Genomic DNA, 7,839 nt, shown 5'->3' with positions numbered 1-7,839 from the left:
TCCATTCATGGAAACGCCATTCTTCCTCAGGGTGACTGTGGCTCAGAGGAGATGAGTCTGCCGGGAGCATAATACAAGAATTAGCTTTGAAAAGGCTCCCTGATGGAGCATAAGGAGAAAAACACTGGCTTGTTTTCGAGTTAAAGTGAAAAGGACAGTATGGGGGATTTTAGTTGTTTTACAGTTCAGTGGTGGTGTTTGAAAGCACGTCCTGTTAGCAACGTGGGTGGCACGGTTGTTCCTAATGTATAGTCATCGGCTCTATGCACTTGTCAGCGTCTTTGCTCGCTCTCTGGGGATAAATGTTGATTTGGCTTTCTGCAAGGTAAGCCGAGGCAGCAGCAGCGCTTTGATTCGTGAAATCGGAACAGCTTCTGTCGCTGCGGACGCCCGAGTTTCTCTGACTCGCTTGCTGTTTTCTCAGCTTCTGCCGAGGCCATTCTCTCGGCTCTGATCTCGTAGCATCTCCTCCGTTTGAAACCTTGTGTGTCGTGTAAACAGAGAGGCAGAAAATAAGCAGTCCAAAAGGAAAAATTTTCCCCTTTCACGCCCTTGCCCATTTCGGCGCTCACACCCTTTGTCGTCCTTTATTTGTAGCCTAAGTGCCTTGGCATTAAATCTTATTATTTATTTTTTTTTGTGCTAAATAAACCAGTTTCTGGTTGGAATTACACACAACTTGGTGTGAGGTCCTTTTTTTTCCAGAATGGGGCCTGGATTCTTTTATCTAAAATGTTTTCTATTTCTGCTTTTGTGAGACACTTTTGACCGCTTTGAAAAGAGGAGAAACCAGGTTTTTCTTGTGTTTCTGGGGGTGAGGTTGGGGATTTTTCTCAGCATTGTGGTGAGATTTATTCTAAGAGGCTGCATTTTTTCCTGATTTCGCTCTTTGTTCTCTGTAAGTAGTTCCAGGTCCCCCCCCCCCACACACACACCAACCTACCCCACACACACCTCCCCTTTTTCACACACACAGTCATATGTGTGTGTGGTGGCTCAATGCTTTTCCCCCGGGTGTATGTGTGTGTGTGTGTGTGTGTGTGCGTGCGTACCAGAGGGGGCACATGTGTGAATGTATGAGCATGAGGTTGAGGCGGGGGCTCGATGTGACACCTGCTGCTGGGATGAATAGGGTCAGTGGCAGGGCCCTTCTGCAGGCAGCAGCTGCTTGTTCTCACTACAAACCCGACTCCCTCAGCGCATCAAAGGACTACAACTGAAGCCCTGACACAACACATAGTGCCCTCTACCACCACCTCCTATCATTACAGTTATTATCCTCCAGCACGGCAATTCTCCCTCTCCCGGGGTCACGGGCGTAATCGTCGGGAAGGAAACTTAAAATTGACCTAAGGAAAAACATCAAAAACAAACTTCAATTTCTGCTCTAGCGCTCTCTGAATGCAGGAAGAGGTTTCCAGACAGCTGCTGACAGACAGGATTCTTGGTATTTTGCTGGTCTGACCTGTCTGTGCTCTCTCGCTGTGTGGTAGTCTGCATGTGACTTAGTAGGTCTGAAAACTTTCCCTGTGGCACAACAGAAGGAGAGGGCAGAGGATAAACACAAAGGTATGAAAACATTTTTTTTTATGCAACCCCCTTTCCAATGCATCACATCTGTTCCAGCTGTATCGGAGATTTTTTATTGGAAAATAAGAAAAGTACCTTTACTAGAACCCACAGAATCTTCCCTGATCTATCCACCAGAGGTCAGCCTTTTATTGACAAATTCTCAGGTCGGGGATCGCACAAAACTGCATTTTCTTTCATAACAAAAACAACATTGAACTGAATTTTTCGTACCGCACCAAACATTGGAAATGGAGAATTCTGTTGTGCTTCTGTGACACTGCTGAAAACGCTGGACAACATTCAGTGTTTCATTTGAGCTCAACGTCCACAAGAAATACAAGGTACGACCTTTGTTTTAATTGGTATCAAGTGTAGTATACAAACAGGTACAAAATAACAACTCTCTGCAAAAAAAGGACAAGAAAATTCCCATTTGAAATACACAATTTTACAACTTAACTGGACTGTTATCTTCTTGGAGTCTCTTAACCTGACCTGTAATGTTTCTAGTTCTCCTTTATTTGAGCCATGGCGGTTCTAAAAGGTTGCTCTAGGGTGAGGAGCCTATGGGCTTCATCCTTTTGGAGAGTTTGTAGTTGTCGTACATGACAGCCTTGGACTGTGGGGCCCTCCTGGGTCTGCAGGTGCATCCGTTGCTGAAATATTTGTCTGAACAGCAGCAAGTCCTTGTTGATGCACCAAGCTTGGTGGCTGCATCGGTGACTTCTGATTAAACACTCATCCTTGTCTATGGAGAAGAAAACAAGGGGGTGATTAGGGATGTATTTTGATGAGGAGTGATTGCTGGATATTAAATACCTTTCAAAACTAAAGGGACAGAATTTTTTGCTATTAATGCAAACATTCGTCAAATCATAAATACGAGACAAGAGATCATCATCCCGGGCCTTTTTTCTAGATATTTACATTGAGATCTGCTCCACAACTTGAACAAAGGAATTTTTTGTCACTGAACACTAAACCTTTAGGTGAGCATAGGTAAAGGAACAGACATCATATGGAATGGTAATTGGTATTTAGTTGCCCATCCTTAACTTACAAAAATGGCATCACTCCTGGACCCCAAAAGCATCAACAAGGCTGTGTTTTTTGTTTAAAGTTTTTTCCAGGCCTGCAGTGGTTTGACCCGAAGAAGTGTTCCTTTAACTTCCTCCTAAAGCTTGTTTCTGATTTACCTGCGACACTCGCTTTCTTCATCCAAGAGAAGATCTCAGTTCAAGATGGGATCTGAAGGGGAAAAGTGGGTGAGTCAAGAACAGAAAGCAGGCCTAGGGTTTCCAAAATGCCTCAAAAGGTTTGCAAGGGTTCCCCCTTTCTTTGTGTGAGTCTCAGAGCCTTGTGGTGCTAAAATTTTGTTCACTCGGCGCAACAAATTCACTCTTAAAATGGTCACGGAGTTGTCACTACCCCATAATGGTAGAGCAAGAATAAAGCAATTGGTCTTTCTGTTGTTGCAGTATTTTTTTAAAAACTAGAAGCACTCAGAGAGCGCCAACCTCCGCCAAGGCCACAATGTGATTAAAAAACAGTGCAATCTGGATCATAACCTGGATCAGCACCAAAATGTAATCCATTTGTGACAACTCCAATATTTTCTGAAAATTTCATCCAAATCTGTTCATTAGTTTTTATGTGATCTTTGACAACAGACAGACTGACAAACCAACAAACACAACCAAAAACAGAACTTCTTTGGTGGAGGAAATGAAAGGGTCACATGTAGTAGCAGAAAGAAGGTTTTAACTAAGGGGTTACCTGTGATCTTGACCTTGTACCCCGTCAGCTTGAAATCAACAGTGATCACCCCTGACCAATGAGGTGTCCAGCTGTGGAAGTTAACATTCCCGTTACACAGCTGCAGAGTGAGAGTACGGGCTGGTCTGTGATGTTGAATTTTGACCACATCACCACCAAAATTTATTCACTTGTTCCTTGCACCATGTTTTCATGAAAATTTCATTAACTTTTCAAGTAATCTTGTGCCATAACCTACTTGGTGGAGGTAAAAAAACAAAACAAAACAAAAAATTAGTATAATAACTATTCTTTCATATTCTGAAATAAATAGCAGATAGGTTGTGCTGCAAACAAATAAACTAAAGCTTTTTGACTATAAATAAAAGCTGCTGGATCTGCTGGAGCGAGAAAAGCATCTTTATGACTTTAAACCTGTTTGAGAGATGACTCTACTGGGCTCCTCGCACAGATGAAAACAAAAACAGCTCGTGGGTGAGTCCACAGCTGAGTGGGTGAGCCACGAGTGCTCATCAAATAAACATGAGTGCTCTGCTGCCAAGCACATCTCCACAAGACCCCTTCTTTTTCTGCCAATTAGCACAGATGAGAAGAACATGTGGGGATGTGCTGGGATCCTTTCAGTCATTCGCAGCCCAGACAGGGAACAGATCTGAACGTGTTGAGAAAAATCCTGCGGCTCGGCGGTTTTCCTCACATTTCTGGTTTGAATCGAGCAAGAAGCTTGAGCTGCACGATCTCCACTTTACCAGCTGCAAATGTTTTATCAAAAGGCAATAGGAAAACCTTTTCACACAACTTGACATTTTGTTCACGAGCACACCATAACTTCATGAAAGAATTCTGAAAACCACATGGCCATCTGCTCAACAACAACTGGAATGTATTAGATGTTGGACGATTATAAGCTCCAACATGTCATGTTAGACTATTTAGAAAAAAAATCTGAGAAATCAGCCTAGTTGCAGGTGTAAAAGTAGTAATTTTATCCATTTAGAATTCAAATATACATTAAAGACTCAGTCTTGGAAGGAATGCATAAAGCCCGCCGCCTTTCAAGGCAACGTTTCAAGTTATAGTCATTTTTGCAGTGGCTACGGTTGATTGGCTGTGGTAGCCATCTTGAATAAAATAACTCCTAAAGATAACGAGTTTTAGACGTACATCCAGTATTTATTTTCAGAGCGTTTTCGTCAGAATCTGTTCAAGGGTTCATGTGATATTTTGCCAACATACACAGTTGACTCCAATAATTAACAGTGTTTTAGGTAAAGACGTCGAACAATGTTTTGTGATCAAAGTACATGTGCTATGAATGACACACCCATTTTAAGCTCGATATCTGTAAATATGACTGAGTTATAGCCATTTTAGGGTTTGCTGAGGTAAATTAGCTGTGGCTAATTAGGTTGGTCAGTTGTAGCTGTACATTCAGTGATTACTTTCTTAGAGTTTCATCCAATCTGATTAGATAGTAGCTGAGACTCATACCTATGGTGATTGGTAGTTCAGCCTTCCTCTGTTGTCTGACCCCATGATCGGTCGTGTCCTCGTATAAGAACAGTAATCGAATGGGACATGTTTCTTTAAAGGAGTGCTACCTTCACAGCCAGGTGGAGGCCAGGGGGTCACAGGCACCGAACCACTCCGGCTTTCTCCAGCTGGCAGCCAAACTGGCAGCGCAGGGCGAAACACGTTGTCTCTCCTGGAAGACAGAGAGGGAAAACCTGGCCAGGGAGGGAGCCAAAGGCAGGTACACGCTATTGTGTCACCACACAGCACATTCTGCAACATTTGGACAAATGTTGAAATTAAACTAACCAAAATTCAGTATCTTCCATAAATCCCTGTTGCTTCCTTGTGCATTATTTTTAATTGGATTTAGATATTTTTTAGAAATTTTAATAAATAAAGGCCTAGCTTTTCTTGAAGGCGTGTATATCACCTATGGCCTTTCAGATTTTTTGACTATGATAATTTTATCTCAAAAATTATTGATTTTTGCACTTTTTGATAAAAATGTTATTGTGTGATCTCATCCAACGTATTAGTGCTTGCAGTATGTCACTCTCAGCTAATACTAAACCAGTGTTTAGCTCAGTATCTGTAAAACTGATTTTATGGTAACCATTTTTATTTCTTTTCTAAGACTGTCACAGATGTACATTCAGTCATTATTTTCTAAGAGTTTCAATAAAATGCATCCACTGGTTTATGAGATATTTGGCTAACAGACAGAGTTGACTCCAATGGTTAATGGCTAAGTTTTAAGCAAAGATGTTATGCAGTGTGCAGTGCTCAACCTATGGGTTGGAGATGACTCTTAGCTATTCCCACCAAATATGAGCTCAATATCACCAAAACTGACTGAGTTGAAGACATTTTTCTGTTTGCTAAGGTGGATTGACTGTGGCAGCCATCTTGAAACAGGTTGAAGCCAAAAGGTAATCAGTTGTAGACGTACATCCAGTAATTACTTTCTGAAAGCTTCATTAAAATCCAAACAGTGGTTCCTGAGATATTTGCTTAAAAACACATGCACACACTGACACAAGCAAATACATTATTGCCCACTGCTGAAAGGTTCCATGATGTCCTTTTAGAAATGTGTCTACAGATTTAAAAAAGGAATATAAAAGAGGAAATTACTCACTGATGCAGGTGTATCCATCTGCACTGAGTGTGCATCCTGGTTCACAGTAATGGCGATAGCTACCGGGTGTGTTCACGCAGCGTTGGGAACACGGGCTGTCCAACAAACCGCACTCGTTCACATCTGGAGTTAATACAGAACTTTATTTAAGCAGTAGAGAGAAATCCTTGCAGTAAATGATCCAGAAGGACACAGGTAATGGTTGAGAAATTGAAAACATGAGTCTGGCATCGGTCTCAGGAATTACACTCCACCTTCATCACACTGTGATCCTTCATACCCTGGGAAGCATGAACACTTGTCTGGTCTCACGCATTTTCCATTTCCACAGGACTTCCTGCATCCTGCTGCGGAGCACAACAGACAGAATATGAACCTAAATATGTGGAGACCAGTACTTGTTCTCCACATACGTACTACTGTTTAAGAAAAAAAAAATCATTATTTGTCTGCAGTGTAACAGCGAAAACTAAGAGGTGACTGTGAACGGCCATTTTTGCATTTAACAGAATGAAAGTAGTGTGAGCATTTGTTTGAGGTTGAGTGTCTTTCTTGGTCAGGAGCAAATTGCTCAACTACTTACATACATGTTAGTTTATTGTGAACCACTTGTAACTGGGTAAGTTGTGTACAATGAGTTTTGTCATCACAAATTTACCTCAGAAAGGAAGGCCAATAATATAAGACTGGAAACTAAATATTGTCTTTTTGTGAGTTTGTTTTTATAAGGAAGTATCCCCAACACCATCAATACCTGACAATGACATGAAACTAAAACATGATAAAAAACATTTTTACTGTGTTTACGCATTGCTAAAGCTAGTATCACACTGGGTTGGGGCTGTTGGCGACAAATTGGAAACGGCATTTGGGAGGAGGTTTCCCAAATTTTTGAAACTTTCGCCTGAAAGTGCAAGAAATAAGAGGCTACTTTTTGAGAGGGTGACAAGCCATAAAACTAAATTTGTACTGATTAAAAATAAGAATTAGAATTGGACATTACAGGTGTCACATGACCTGAAAATTCTTGAAGCAGCAAAGAGACCTGCTGCAGCCTTCAGCATGTCAGCCCCATCTATGTCATAGTCCTCAACCAGCAGGTTCCACGCTTCTTTGCTGAGGTCCATTTTAATTGAAGTCTGATGACAAAGCTGAATTTTTTTTTTTTTTTTTTTTACAATTGTCACATAATGTTTGCACCACCATTGCCTGACATTCTTGCAACGGTCGAGCGGCAGTCACGAGAGTCAAAAATGTGCGATTTTGGTGTGAGAATGTCATGAGAAAGCTGTGCAACACTTGTGTGATAGTTACATGGACTCCCAGTGAATTTCAGCCCAAATTTTGCCCAGAGTTTGGGCTACAGTTTTGCAACATTTTTGCGACATACTCAACCGTGTCAATTCAATGTGATTCCAAGGGAAAATTTGTGTATTTTCTAGCAATCACAGCCCAGTGAAATACAAGCTTAAACCATTAGCACAACAAGGAGGCCACTCTGCATAAAATCAGTATGAAGCAGACTGGATGTTAAAATGCTTTAGTTCAACGGTTCCCAAAGTTTTCCGCTTCTGACAAAGAAAACACCAGCAGAATAGAATTGCAACTGTCTTTGTCTTCTTCTAGGTCCAGATAGTTTGATGGTCTTGTGAGCTTCAGATTGCCTCAATTGTCATGCATAATTGTAGCACAACTATTTTCACAACTGTTGAACAGCTATTGCAAGTGTCAAATATTTGACCAGCTGGACCAAGACTCTCTGATAGAGTACCTATCAGGGATTGGGTAACAGTGAACAAATGATCCTCTAGTTCCCCTTACAACAACCCATGAGTCCT

The 7,839-nt window shown here is 41.4% G+C and overlaps 2 long non-coding RNA genes across 2 annotated transcripts; one reads left to right on the top strand and one right to left on the bottom strand.

Annotated features, from left to right (window-relative positions):
• Positions 1 to 1,289: 1,289 nt before the first annotated feature.
• LOC119616917 lies at positions 1,290 to 5,095 on the top strand. The gene is made up of 3 exons (XR_005233005.1): positions 1,290 to 1,569; positions 2,693 to 2,837; positions 4,941 to 5,095. It is a non-coding gene; the product is annotated as an uncharacterized LOC119616917 (long non-coding RNA).
• LOC119616916 lies at positions 1,840 to 4,207 on the bottom strand. Its single transcript, XR_005233004.1, has 3 exons — positions 3,349 to 4,207; positions 2,769 to 2,820; positions 1,840 to 2,320 (listed from the first exon to the last, which is right to left on the bottom strand). It is a non-coding gene; the product is annotated as an uncharacterized LOC119616916 (long non-coding RNA).
• Positions 5,096 to 7,839: the final 2,744 nt, after the last annotated feature.

Source organism: Kryptolebias marmoratus, linkage group LG3, assembly GCF_001649575.2.
Source record: "Kryptolebias marmoratus isolate JLee-2015 linkage group LG3, ASM164957v2, whole genome shotgun sequence".
Lineage (NCBI taxonomy): Eukaryota > Metazoa > Chordata > Actinopteri > Cyprinodontiformes > Rivulidae > Kryptolebias > Kryptolebias marmoratus.
The sequence above is the reverse complement of the archived record's forward strand: the minus strand, read 5'-3'. Positions and strand labels throughout refer to the sequence as shown.